The sequence below is a fragment of the Camelus bactrianus genome, chromosome 21, assembly GCF_048773025.1.
Source record: "Camelus bactrianus isolate YW-2024 breed Bactrian camel chromosome 21, ASM4877302v1, whole genome shotgun sequence".
In the NCBI taxonomy this organism is placed as follows: Eukaryota; Metazoa; Chordata; class Mammalia; order Artiodactyla; family Camelidae; genus Camelus; species Camelus bactrianus.
Window position 1 is genome coordinate 1,073,152 of NC_133559.1, and position 13,888 is coordinate 1,087,039.

Below are 13,888 nucleotides of genomic sequence, written 5' to 3' on the forward strand. Positions count from 1 at the left end.
CCTCCCCCCTGAGTAGTTGCCTGGGGCCAGTCCTCAGTTCCCCTTTCTATCTGTGGGCTGAGAGCCCTTGGGCAGGCTTGTGGGTGAAGTCTGTTGAATGAATAAATGACAGTGGTAACAGCAGCATGTCCCCAGGTGAGCAGCAGCCAGCAGCCTGGGCAAGGGCGGCCTGCCCCCTGGTGCATTCCGACCTCCTGGAGCGGCCCCCTTGCTGGCCGACTCCCGGGACGCCCCACAGCAGAGCTCATCACTCTGCTGCAGGGTGGAGACCCAGCGCGTATCAGGCTGGGAGGGGCTCTGAGCCCACCTGGGGCTGGTGTCCTCCCCTCCCTAGGAGTGAGCAGGGCCTCTTGCCAGTGGGGCCTCCCCTCCTTAACCTCCTGGGCAGAGGAGCCCAGAAGTCAGGTGGGCAGTTGTGCCAGGGCCTCCTGACCTCCAGGGACCTCCCTCACCACCCGAGCATGCTGTCTCGGACGCTGGTGAGAGGAGGGGCAAGGGCCCGGGGCCTGGCCTCCCTACAGCTTTCTGAGCTTTACAGGGATGGCAGGTCAGGCAGGAGGAGCTGTCAGACACATGAAGGCCCCTCAGGTCCAGGCTCTGAGCCGTGCCCCTGACAGGGGTGGGTGGGTGGGGGAGGTGGACGGCCCTGGTCCTGATCCCCTGTGCCGTAGCGGGAGCCCGTGCACTTTCCGCATTCACACTGCAGCTGCTAAGCCCAGTCACCCCTCTGAACCCCATCTTCTTGCTGGCGCCAAGCAGACATAGAGAGGTCACAGGGAGGGGCTTGCGGAGAAGGCCGGGTGGGCTCTGAAACAGGACTAAGAGGTGACTGTGCTGGTTTGAAACAGCTGTGCTGCCGGCCGCCCCTGGAGAGGGGGGGTCTGGCCTGAGTGGCCTGGACAACGTCAGGTGACAAGCCTGGCCCAGGGCTGTGGTTCGGAGCCGCGTGCCGGCCCTGATGGCTGGCTCTGGGCGCATCTTTCGGGGAGGCAGCTGGCAGCCCGGATTACTGCCTTAGAGACAGAAGGAAATGGGGTAGGGCTGACAGGGTAGGTAGGGAGGCTGGGGACAAGGCACCTCCTGCCAGCGCATCCTGCCAGCCCCCATGCCAGCTGCCCCTCTACATACCTGGGGAGTCGGCCCTCAGCTGGGTCGCTGCACAGCTTCCTCGGGAATGGGGACTTCTTGGCTGCAAGGAAAATGGGAAGCAAGTCAGCGTGGGTCTGGATCTGATGCTTGGCTGGGGGCCAAGAGCCCGGGGGAGCTGGCGAGGGAGTGGCTCCCGGTGGAGGTCCCCAGCTACACAGAGCCACAAGCCCCAAGAAGCCAGCACAGGTGAGGCGAGCTGGGTGAGCCTGGGGGGCCCCGCAGGGGTCGGGTCAGCTGGCCACCTCTGGCACGGGCTGAATGGAGATTCACACTTCTTTCCGTGATGTTATGTGTGCCTAGATCGCACGGTCCCAGGGTCCGAAGGTCTGCGGTGAGAGGTCTCAGCCCCACCTGGCCGTGGATCCCCCTCCCCTGTCCTGCTGTCCACGCTCGGGGCAGTGTCTTGTGTGTCCTTCCAGAGTTTCTTGATGCAAATACCAGCAAATATGAGTAAGTAGTCCCATTTCCACCCCTTCTTCAACAAAAGTCTACGACACACACTGTGGCTCACTTTTTGCATTAACAGATTATCTTGGAGGTAATTCCCCCCAAAGTGTGCACCCCATAAAGAGGTTCTGAGGTCTGCCCGTCCGTCTCTCCACCCACACGCACTGTGGAACATTCTGCAGAACGGATGGATGGCTACGCATGTATTCAGATCCCTCCGGATGGAGCGTCCTTTTCAGGCCTTTAAAATTGCAGAGCAACAGATATGTGTGAAGTGAGACCAGCGGGGTAAACTCAGAGAAGACATGGCAAGTGCATTTGTGGTTTGGAGAGAGACTGTCAAGGTAGCCTGTTGTGGTTTTAAAATTTGGCCACAAATTCTTTGTTCCTCCTTCCTCCAAAAGGTGGGGCCCAGCACCCCCCTTACGAACAGGGGCTGGACTTGGTGACTCTCTCCTAAGTAACAGTGTGCACCCCAATTCCGGAGCAGCGGAAAGTGTAGCTGGTAATGGTTTGTAGTTCCAGGCTGCCGGCTGTCGCCTGGCGTTGGGGAACCGTCGGTACAACTCTTGGGGACCTTGAGTTCCTCCTAGTGATGAGGAGACTCCAAGGCTTCAAGTGAGCCTTGGCATCACAGGGCAGGAAGGTGCCCTTACCCGGCGTGGGCAGGCCGAGGCCTGGAGAGGGCCTGCAGGATGGAGAACCCCCTTGGCTCCTTCTTATTCATGCATTCATTCATTCATTCATTCATTCATTCAGGGGACTTTCCCTTTCTGCCAGATGCTGGGCCAGGCACTGGGCACACACTGGTGAGTGACTGATTCACAGCCTTGGCCGCAAAAAGTCAACAGAAACAGTGGGTGAGGAAACTGAGGCTCAGAGAGGTTGTGTGATGTGTCCAAGTCACACAGCACATAGCGAAGCAGGAAGGGATGGGAAGCAGGCCTCTGGGGACCACGCTGGCCCCGTGCAGGACAGAGAGCAGCTCTGCCTCTCGGTCTCACCTCAGCGCCTGCCCCATCCCTGGGGTGGCCCTGCCTCCACGTGCTGACCTGTGGGCAGAGCTCAGTCCCCATCACCCTCGCTCCTTGGCCCTGGGACGGTGGGCCCGACGCTCTGCCTGCGGCACCCCAGGGCGCTCCATGCCAGCCGCCCGTCCAGGGGCTTAGACAGTGGGGCAAGTGTGGGCAGCGTGTGCCGAGTCTCAGGTTCCTGTCCCCGCCCAGGCTCTTGGCAAAGCCCCGTGGTGCTCGTGGTGTGGGTTTCAGCAGGCCTGGGGCTCCTTTGAAGTGGGGAGATCAACGCTTCAGATCCCAGCCTGCCCCCGGGAACCCCGGGCCCGCGGGCGTCTCCTTGTCCCTCAGAAACACTACCTGGGCCCGGCCGCCGGGAAACTCAAGCCCACACCGTGCTGGCTGGCTCCGGCCCGGGCTGTGGGCAGCAGCTCCTGGCGAGGAGCAGTCCCTCTGCAGGCCTGGGCCTCTGCCCTCCCTGCAACCCCAGCCCCTCACGGTGCCTGGCCTCTGCTTCCCCACCCTCTCCCCTCACCTCCCCTTTTAACCTCCCTGTTTCAGCCAAGGCCTCTCTGTTCTTTCTCCGCTGGGTTCTCCACTCCCCCTACGGCCCCATTCCGGCCTTTCCTCCTGAGCCCCTCCTAGGGCCTTGGCCTGAGCGGTCCCCTCCTCAGGATGCCTCTCCCCTGCCTCCCACCTTCCTGATCCCCACCCACTTCCAGGGAGTCCCTGCAGGGCGGGACCAGCTGGGTCTGGGCTGGAATCTTCACTCTGGCACTTCCTCGGGTGAGCGAAGCTCTGACCTCCAAGGCTTGTGGCAGGGAGGTTAGACGGTCAGCAGACCATTCACACGGCCCAGCGCTCGCTGAGCCCCGCAGCCGTGAGCTCTGAGTGTGGCCACTGCTCTTCCAGGCTCCTCTCCAGCCCCCTCCTCTGAGAAGCCCTCCCAGGCATGTGTGTGACCACCTGCGAAGCTGGGATCGATGACCTCGAGAGTTCTCAGGGTCAGGGCTGTCCCACATCCTGGCGGCCAGACAGCTCCGCACACAGATGGTCCTGTCCAGTGCCCTGAGCCCCACGTGTGACCCTGGGCCTCCCAGCCTCAGATTCCCCAGCTGTACATGAGGGGCTGGACCTGAGAGACCCTCAAACCTGCCCCGGCTCCCACCTTCCATGACACAGTCACATCTCCGCTGGAGGCCCCTGGCCCGCGCCCACGCGCTCTCACTCCGGGCCTCCTCAGCCTCCCTGCCACAGACCTGCCCAGACGTGGGCGGGTTTACCTCTCCTTACAATGCTTCTCTGGTCAGGCCAGGCCGCACGTCTTCACAGGCAGGGGCCCTGGCCTCCTGTCTCCTGCCCTGCCAGAGAGCGAGGGCACATGCCCCACGGGGGAGGCGGCATCTGCCCTGGTCCCCTTGTCCTGGCTGTCACAGGCTGCACGCTTCGGCCCCGAGTACACGGGCTAAAGCCCTGGCCCCCGGAGCCTCTGGGAGGTGGTCAAGGTTAGGTGCCGTGGTGAGGGTGGGCTGTGTGCCCTGGTGGGGCGAGGACCTCGCAGCCCCCTCCAGCCCTGCCCGCTCCATCCTGGGCTCGGCCTGCTGGTGCCCAGGTGCGCACTTCTCTGGCCGGGTGGTGGCGCGGTACTGGGTGGCAGGACAGGTGTGGAAGGAAGGTGTGGGTCAGGTTGGACCCAGGCGGCCCTTCTCTGTCCCTCACTGTCCAGCCCGCCCTGTGGAGCCCTCAGCTTTAGGGGATGATGACAGAGGACGGTGTGGACAGGGCCTTGACCTCATAGCCTCCCTGCAAGGTTAGCACTCACCCCCTTACAGATGGGGAACAGGCTCCAAGGGGCCGGGCAGGCCCAGGATGGAGTGTGCAGCTGCCGGGCATGAACGGGGCAAAGGGAGCCAGTGGGGTCTGGCTGAGGGTGGCGGGCACGAGACCTCACGGCCACATCACAGCCTTGCCCCGTGCGTGCTGCTCTCTTGGTGCCCCCACGCCCATCTCAGCCCCTGTCCCAGCTGGCTGGCCGACAGGCCCCAAGTCCTGGGGAGCGAGCGCTGAGGGGCCGCGGTGGCGCTCATTCTGACATTCATTTGACAAACATTCCCCTTTCCTTTTGCTTCAAAAGCTGCCGCTTTGCTTAAAAACTATCTGTTACCCCAGCGCTCAGATAAAGCTTTGCGGGTAAAATTATATCTGAGGTATGGCCCGAGGGCCTGTTTAAGGAAACTGGGCAGATTATCAGCTGCATTTATCTTAATTACTTCGGGAGAAAGTGGCAGCTGGCGTTGCAAGGGGCCGGGAGCGGGTGTGGGCTCCACCTTACCGGGGTGCATATTTGAGATCCTTTAGCAGGAGGGAGATAAGCAGAGTGCGTGGTGGGGAGAAGGATGACTTCGGAACTGACAGGGAGGCAGCTGCGGCGGCGGCGGGGATTCGTGCTTAAAGGCAGGACCCACTGCCCACGGGAGCTGCCAAGGGCTCCGGCACTGGCCGCTCAGAGACCAGGACACAGGAGGGTGGGTGTGAAGCCACCCCTGACTTCACTCTTGGCCCCCCTGCCCGCACCGTCAGCTCTCAGGAAGGCCGGCGTCTCCGCACACGCCCTGCCCGAGTGCCCCCAGAATAAGCCCCACGACACGGCCGGCGCCACACGAGGTGTCGCTCTGGACACGAGGCAGAGCCAGGGCTTTAAGTCTGAGCGTGGTGGGAGCCCTGGAATTTCCAGCAGGGTCTGGAGGGTCCGCCCGATGCTTTGCAGGGCCTGGCGGGCTGGGGCGCAGAGCGGTCCCGGGGCAGGGCGGACGCGGGAGGAGCCGGGGGCTGGCTGGCCTCTGCCCGGGCCTCACAGCCGGGCCGCAGGGCTTGCCGGGCGCACCCCAGCGGCCCCGCTGGCCGCCCGGCAACAGGAGGCGGCTGGAAGCTAGCGGCAGGGTCTCGGCCTGGTCAGCACCCTCTGACGTGTGCCACCGTGTGTCGTGGAGAGAAGCACTGGTCTGCAGGGAGCTGGGACCCAGGTGTTGGAGGGGAGCGGCAGGGACACCGCAGGGCTGGGTGGTGACCCTGGAAGGCATGGGGCCTCCCTGCGGCTGGTCTCGTTCCGTCTGCTTCAGGTCTCAGGATGAGGCGCCCTCAGCCGGTCTCCTCACAGGCCGGCCAACCTGGGGGGCGCACCATTTTACAGGAGAGGAAGCTGAGGCTGCGAGAGGTAAATGAACTGGGACATGGCAGGGGATTCCCACTGTGCACCCCGGGACCCCTAGATGGGGTTCGGAAACGGCCAGTTACCCCGAGTGAGGCCTCATGTGAGAGCTGGGGACCAGTGCGGAGGTCACCTGGGGCTCCCTCCTGCACTCGGTGGGGACGTGGGGACGGCGGGGTTTAATGAGCTATCTTCGGAGTGACAAGATTAATGAGCTTCCTTAGCTGAGCTAATTACTCTCCGGCAGGTTCACAATCCTATCAGCCTCCTTTCTCAATTAAAAGAGATTATGATTTCATTTTCTCAGGACGAGGGGATTAGTAAGCCCCCAGGCAGCAGTCAGGCAGGGAGCCATCAACACATGGGGCACTGCTGAACTGGGGGCCCGCTGTGGGAGCAGCATCACCGAGTGCCGACTGTGCCGGGTGAGATGTTCCCAGGCCGTGGGTCTTGCTGCCCCTGTGCCCAGGGCCACACCCCCGGGAAGCAGGCGGGCACTCAGCCCAGTTTACAGGTGAGCAAACTGAGGCTTGGAGCAGAGGGCAGGCTCCAAGTGGTGGGCTAGGATTGTGCCCTGATCTGTCCACTCCTGTTGTCTCTTGTCATCCCCGGACAAGCCGAGCCCATGTCCTGAGAGGGACTGCCCGGGTCACAGATGTCCCAGGGGCTCACTCTGCCCAGAGGGGCTTCTGCTGTGTCCCACTGGGGCTCAGACGAGACACCAAGGCTCTGAGAGGGGACATGACCCTCTGGTGGCCACACCACTGGAAGCAGCACAAGGATAGGACCGTCCCCCTGGCGTTTTTCTGCGAGGCTGCCGAGGTCCTGGGCCAGCTGGGCCTACTGTCCTCTGGCAGTGCGGCCTTGGCCTGTCTCTGGGCAGCTGGGCTCCGAGGGCCTGGCCAAGCTCTCCGCGGGCCCGCCTGATCCTGAGAAGCATTCTTGAGGGTATCCCTGCCATTGGGCAGGTGACTTGGGCTCGGGAGGGCCTGAGCTGGGTGGCCGTGGTCCCAGGGATGTGGGGATGCAGCAGCCTGGCTCTGAAGAACCCCAGACCCCAGGGGAGGCTGCCCTTCCCATGGTGATTGGTGGGGGTGGGTGGGGGGAGGAGGGGGAAGAGGTGTGTGTGCAGAGGCGGCTCCGAGGGTGGCCCCCCCATCCCTGCACCTCCTGGCCTTGCTCTGCTCCTGGAAGGCTCTGACCCCCAAGGGCCTCGCCCGGCCCCCACTGCCCTCCTGCAGGAGTATGTGGCCTGGCCTGGCCAGTTCACTCCGGCTCCTTGGAGTCCTGGCCTTGGGCGACTCAGCAGCCTCCTGCACCGCCTGGCGCTGGAATTGCTGGGGCCCCGGGTCTCACAAGCAGTGACAGCCCTTCCTCAGCCCTTCCTCGAAGCTGCCCAGTCCCCGTGGGAGGAGGGAGGAGGGAGGAGGGGAGGCGAGTTCGAGGGAGACCTCTGGGCCGTGCCGCTGACCCCTCCCCACCGCCCCGGCTGTGCGTGATTCAGCACTTGGCCCCATCCTCTCAGACACACCGAATTTGGCCATTTTCCCCTGTGGACTGAGCTTTTCATTAGTTTTGTGCGTTTCCGTGTCCCTGGTGCTAGAGACCCTACCTGGATCAGCACGTTTCTTCAAGGAGGGGGAGGGGCCACATGGCTGCCCCCTGCCCCCGCCCCACCCCGTGACCCTCCTCCCTGCTGACAGGCTCCGTCAGGCTGCAGAGTGCCAGTCGCCAGCCCGCCTGCCCCTGCCCGGCAGCTGCTCCAGCCAGGAAATGCAGCACAGAGGCAGCTCTCTGATTTTTCAGGAAAAGACAGAAATCCAGGTTTTAAAGTGAAATCTCCCCATTTTAAAACTTTGGCAACAAATTCACATAAAACAAAATAGGTACTGTGAAGGCTGAAGCTCTCGGGGAGATTGAGCCCGTGGTTGGTCTCGTGTGACCTTGCTGTGGGCGGCGCCCCTCCCAGGCTGTGCCCACCTGGCAAGGCCAGGGCTCACCCACTCACTCACTCATTCAGCATGGAGAGCAGGCTCCCTGCCATGTGCTGGGGTGGGACTGTGGACAGCACAGGACGGACATGGCTCCCACTCCACGGGCTGCCGTCCCAGGGGCCTGGTTTGGGGCAGTCAGGATGTGAACACAGGTCTCCTGATGCCACATCTGGGGAAGGTCTGGTGTGCCCTGGGAACCCCTAGTGGACTGGGAAAATCCACCACTGGCAAGAGCCCTGTGGCTCAGAAGTTACACCACGTGCCCAGGTCACACAGTGGGCACTGAGAGGTCCAGCTAGCGGGGTGGTGCTGTATGGATGGTGGGCAGGGGCAAGCTGAGCTGTGTGCCTGGCAGGCTTCTGATGGAGGGTGGGGGGGTGTCAGGCCCACACTCAGGCACTTTCTTGGCTGAGGCTGGACTGGGTTCCAGCAGGGACGGAAGCAAGACTACAAGGAAGTCAACCGGCCAAAGGGGTGCCTGGCACAGGGAGGCAGCCCCCCAGCCCTTCCCGAAGTGTTCTGGCTCTCCTCCTGGGTGGCAGAGGCTGGCAGCCTCCTGTCACCCGACCGCCCACAACGAGCACATGGACCTCGCCGTTTCCAGACACATTGCCAGCTGCCCGTCTGGTATGGGTGGGGTCCCTGGATACCCCGGGAGGGCAGGGCTGGCTGGTGGTGGGGCCTTGCTAGGTCCCGAGACCCTGGAAGGGAGGAGGGGTCCGAGACCCTGGGTGACACTGTGGCCCCGTCCGGCCATGGGACAAGTAGGGAAACTTCAGGTGGGTTGCTTCATCTGCACTCTGCAGATAAGCTCAGAGGGGTTGAGACACCTGCCCATGAACACACAGCCCACTGGACGCAGGGCCCAGAAGGCCTGATTGGCCTCTGTCCAGCTGCGTCCCTGGTGCCCTGTCTCGCTGGGCCAGGCCACCATCTCCTGCCAGGAGACTCCAAAGCCCCCACCTCTGATTTCCCTGGTGGATGCCCGCACCCCATTCTCCCCAGAGCAGCCAGGAGGTCTTTGCAAGCACGGATAGGGGACACTCCTGTGTAAACACTCCACTGCTCCCCTGTCTGGGAACCAGGCCCCACCCTGACCCACGAGCCCTGGCACCATCGGGGTCGCACCTCCCTGGCCTTCTAGAACGCCGCCTGCTCACGCGTGCCTTGGGGCTTTGGCCTTGAGTTCCCTCTGCTGGGACCACCCTGCCTAGACCCTCCCACACCGGCTGCTGCCCTGGATGCCTCCTTGGAGAGCGAACGGTTGGGGGGGGGTGCCCCTACGAGTCTGCGTCGTTGCTGGTGTCTCCTCCGCCGCCGCGTCTGTCTTCGCACAGGCAGCGCGAAGGGCGGGAAGCAGCGGGTGCTGGGGGCTGAATTGTGTGCCCTCGAAAGGCACGGCCAAGCCCTAACCCTCGGCCTTCTTTGGAAATAGGGTCTTCGCAAGCACAACTGAGGTAAGGTGAGGTCCTCTTGGAGGAGGGCGGCCCTGAAGCCAGTGAGACTGTCCTTCTAAGAGACAGGACAGGAGACACAGGCACAGAGGAGACACCATGTGAAGATGGAGGCAGGGACAGGAGCGGTACGGTCACCGGCCAAGGACACCTGGAGCCCCTGGGAGCCAGAAGAGGCAGGAAGGACCCTCCCCCAAAGCCTCCAGAAGGCATGTGGCCCTGACCAGTCATCCACTTCTCCATGAACGGTCACTCTGGCCAAAATGCTTGGAGTCACACTGCCCCCTCCCCTTGCCTGTCCCCCATAGCCCATCCAATCCATCAGTAGCTCCTGTGAGCTCCACCTTCAACCACGTCCAGAGTCTGGCCTCCTCCTGGCACTGGCACCTCAGCAGTCCTGCTTGGACCTGCTGGACAACTGTGGCCACCCCCTGCGCTCCTGTCACCACCCCCTAATGCTGTTCTCCCCGCAGCCGCCAGAGCAGGGCCCCCATCCAGAGCCCTCACACCATCCTCCGCCAGGGCCTTCAACTCGGCCTCTGTCTGCCCGGAGCCCTGCTCCCCAGACAGCTCACACGCCGGCCACTCAGGGGGACCTCCGACCACGGGTCCACCTCGACACCTTTCCCCTATCTCCTTGTCCTGCTTTACCTATTTTAATGTAAATTTCCTCATGAAATGCATCTCACATAGAAAAGCACATATTTACATATATTCATAGAGCACACACACATACAGCAAGTGTTGGCGTGTCCACGTGTCCACACACACACACGGCTGGCGAGAGGGAGCATCTTCACCTTGAAGACTGTGTGCCCCCACCGCCTCTGCATTCGAGGTCCTCTTGCCTGTGTGGTGGCCTCCCCATGAGGCAGGTAGCCAGCCTCCATCACAGACGCTGGTTTGGCCCTGGTGAGATCAGACCCACCATCTCGTGTCCCCCACTGTCCCCCACTCTGGCTGCCAGCCTCCCACCGTTTCACGGCTGGGACCAGGGTAAACCTAGTCACGGTGAGGTTGCTTGGGGACGTCCGTTCTTAGCATGCTGACCTGAGCACAGGTTCTCTGGGGGCCTCCGTGGACCACACTCTGGGGGTCTCTGGTGGCATGACCCCCGCCGTGGACCTCAAAGGCTCAGCTCTGGTCCCCTGTCTCCTGCAGAGGGGCCAATGTGGAGGGCTGGCCAGAGAGAGGGGCCCCGGCCCCAGGGGGTGCAGCGTGAATAACACAGACATTCATCCCAGACAAGCCCTGGCTCTGTTGGTCTCCGAGGGTGGTGCTGGCTGAGACCGGCGGAACGTCCCTCCCTCCCCGGCCCGCGGGTGTTTTTCTTTCATCAGTTGGAGGAAAAGGAGGGAAGAAAGGAAGAAAGTGGGAAGTTTGCCAGGGACTGAAAAAGGCATTGTGACCATTTCTATCCTTGCTGGCTGCGGGGTGCCCGGCCCAGCCGGGAGTCCTCTCCCTTTGGCCGCTGATGGAGAGGTGGAGAGAGAGGGGGCCAGCCTCGAGCCAGTGAGGATCTCCGGGGACGGGTCAGACGGGCAAGGCCAGGCCAGGAAGCCTGTGTGAGCCAGCCAACTGCTGGGGACCGGAAGGAGGCCTGGGAGAGACAGAGAGAGAGACGGAGGAGAGAAGATTCTGGAAGGACACACGTAGAGCCACGATTCAGTGCTATGTATACAGGCGGTGCTCAATGAGCACTTCCTGGAATGTCTTATGGGTGGCTGGCAAAGCCCGTCCTCGCACCGTGGCCTGACGGCAGCAGCCCCCTCCGTCTCTTTCCTCAATCTTTAATTCCCCTCCTCCCAACTTTGTTTCTTTAAAACTTGTATTTCTGCCCCAGAAAGGACCTAAAGGGGGCTTAGGAAAAATGGTGTCTACACCACAGGTGGTCAAGACAGAAACCAAGAGCCAAAACCTCACAGGAGGTTCAAATTAAGCCCCGAGGTTCCTGGCCACCAAAGCAAAAAGGGAACAAGTCACAGTGAGGTGGTTGCTCCCATCATCTGCTGAAGGGGAGCACGCATGGTAGGGTTTTCCTGGAACTTCTACCCCATCCCTACCCCAAAGCTCTGTGGTGAGGTTAGAGACACCAGGTGTCTTGCCTGGTGCATGGTGTTTGCTCAGTGGCTCTGAATTCCCTTCCCTTGTGTTACAGGTGAGGAAACAGGCCCAGAAAGGTACATGAATTTTGAGGTCATTGCACAGCAAGTAAGTGCAGGAGGCCGGGTGCTGAGGCTGGTGGCTACTTTCTCATCTTAGGGGGGGAGGGGAGCCCTGACCCACGGTGCAGCCTGTGTCTGACTGTGTGCCTAGCTGACGTCTCTAAGCTGCCACGAGCCTGGGAGCGCCACACAGTTCTAAAAGCATGTGGGGTGGCCCTGGGGCTGTGGGCATGGGGTCCTACACCCCCAGGCCCCCGGGGGCTTCCTATCTCACTAGGAGGGACCACTGGAGACCAGGATTGTTGGAGGTCCTTGAGTGGGGAGATCGCAGGGTAGGGAAGGGTGTGCTGGTGTACACCTTTCTGCAGGAAGGTGACTCTCCAGAGGTGATGCCCACCTGGGAGTGGACATGACCTGGGAGTGCCCCTGACCTAGAATGATCCTGACCTGGGGTGACACTGCCCTGGAATCAAGGCTGCTGGATGCCACAGCGTGCACATCTTACTGCTCTGGGATGAGGGACCAGAGCCCTGGGGGCTGATGGAGATGCTTGTCGTGGGCTCTGCTCCAGCAGACGGAAGAGGAAGGAGACACGACACACTCATCCTGCTCCCTGCCCAGCTAGCGTGTCCCCACGGTCCCCTCTCCGGCTCCCAGGACAGCAAGAGTGAGCCCTACTTCACGCCCTAGAAAGCCAGGCTCTGTCTGCTCTTGACCCAGGGGCTCTGTAGCCTCCTGGCTGTGGGATCCAGGACCCTACCCTGGCCGATGTCTGTCAGGACGAGTGGGTGTGAGCGGCAGCCTGAGGTGGGTCAACCCCAGAGAGAGGGTCCTGGCCCCACTCACTAGCTGGGGGCCACAGGCCAGCGAGCCCCTTCTCAGGAGAGTGGGACCGAACAAATATCACATTATGGTCAAAGCACAGGCACCCCCATCTCCTTGCTGTGTGACTTCAGGCAAGTGACCTAACCTCTCTGAGCCTCATTTACTCACCTGTAAATGGGTCTGGCCTTCATCCTGACCTCACAGGGTCTGTCTGTGGGGGTTTATCAGACAGTGCATGAAAAGCACTGAGCTCATGAGATGCCTCAGGGAAGATGAGCTATTATTTCATTATTGTTATTTTTATATTAATTCATCTCTCCCATTGCCCTGAGCCTGCATGGACAAGTCTGGATATAAGACACAAATTTAGATATTTTAAAGGTGACATTATAAGAATATCTCTCTGGAACTCCATTTCCCCATCAGAAAAACGGGTCTGACATCACCTGCCCTGCCCACCCTGGGGTGCTGCTGGGAGGGTGGTGCCTTGGCTGGGCTGGTTCTCGGAGGCCTGGGGTCTTGGAGAAGCAGCAGGTGACTCCATCCCAGGCCGTGCCCCTCCCCTGCCTTCAAATGTCCAGCAGATGGGGCCTGTTACCAGGTTCCCCACTCCCCGGCAGGCTCTGAGGGAGGCAGGAGTCAGGGCAGGGTGCGCACGTGTATCTGTGGGTGCACACGCATGTGGGGGCTCTGCTGTGCACGCACATGCTTGGGCACGGGCACTTGCATACATACGCAGGTAGCTCTGGGCCAGCAGCTTCTGCCCAGGGCCACCCGGCCCCCAGGCCCTGCCGCCTCCTCGGCTGAGGCTGGACACGGGCACCAGGGCTCCTCGCTCAGCTGAGGGCCCTCTGGGGTCTCAGGGGCAGGGGAACGGAGGCCCAGCACCACCCAACAGGGTAGCCTCGGGCACCCGGAGGGGCCAACAGACACCACCACCTCCAGCATGTAGACACATGCTGGCGATCTTTCCTTCCCCCGAAAATAATGCATTTATGCTAATTTTAAAGTAAGAACAAGACAATAGAAAATTAAGAATAGCAACCTGGCAACCCAAAATGGCATGGTTGGGATGCACTCAGTTACCAGGCCTGGCCCCCAGGCGCCTGTGGACAAGAGCGGGGAGCCAGTGGGCTGCAGACGAGATGCCCACCCTGTGCCCGCCCGATGGGAAGCAAGTGGCCACAGCCCGCGCTCTGTGATCCGTCCTGTGAAAAGCAAACTGAAGCAGCTTAGGTGCCAGAGCCCGTGCACACGGAGAGGATTCTGGAAGTTTGCAGAGGGGATTGGAGTGGCTGGTCCTGGCCTCCTCCATGTCTGAGTTTCTGACATGGAGCAGAAATTGGTTTGATAATGAAAAGAGTCCAAGAGCTACCTTCTGAAGCAGCTCGCTGCCCTCCGCTGAGCAGGAGGCGAGCAGCCTCCTGGGCCCCCCAGGCACCCCTTCTGCTTGCCCTCCCGCTCCAGCTCTGCATGCTGCTCTGGGCCCCACGCGGGGCAGTGCCCGGGTGGGGTTGTCACTACGCCTTGCTGGACACCGTGGCTGGTGGTAGTGGCCAGTTGGCTCTGGTTTTCCCTCCCAAACCCATGGAAGGTTGTCCCTGGCTCAGGCCACCTTCCAGCTTTTCGCATC

At 61.7% G+C, this 13,888-nt stretch overlaps 1 protein-coding gene across 7 annotated transcripts in view; it reads right to left on the reverse strand.

The window, feature by feature from the left end:
- The window catches only part of LOC123612202 (zinc finger protein 469), a 240,556-nt gene that overhangs the window by 21,639 nt on the left and 205,029 nt on the right, over window positions 1-13,888 (reverse strand). For all 7 annotated transcript variants that reach the window (XM_074349255.1, XM_074349257.1, XM_074349252.1 and 4 more), the window contains one exon: window positions 1,129-1,189. The gene's annotated coding sequence lies outside the window, so the exon portion shown is untranslated. The remainder of the gene's footprint in view (window positions 1-1,128; window positions 1,190-13,888) is intronic.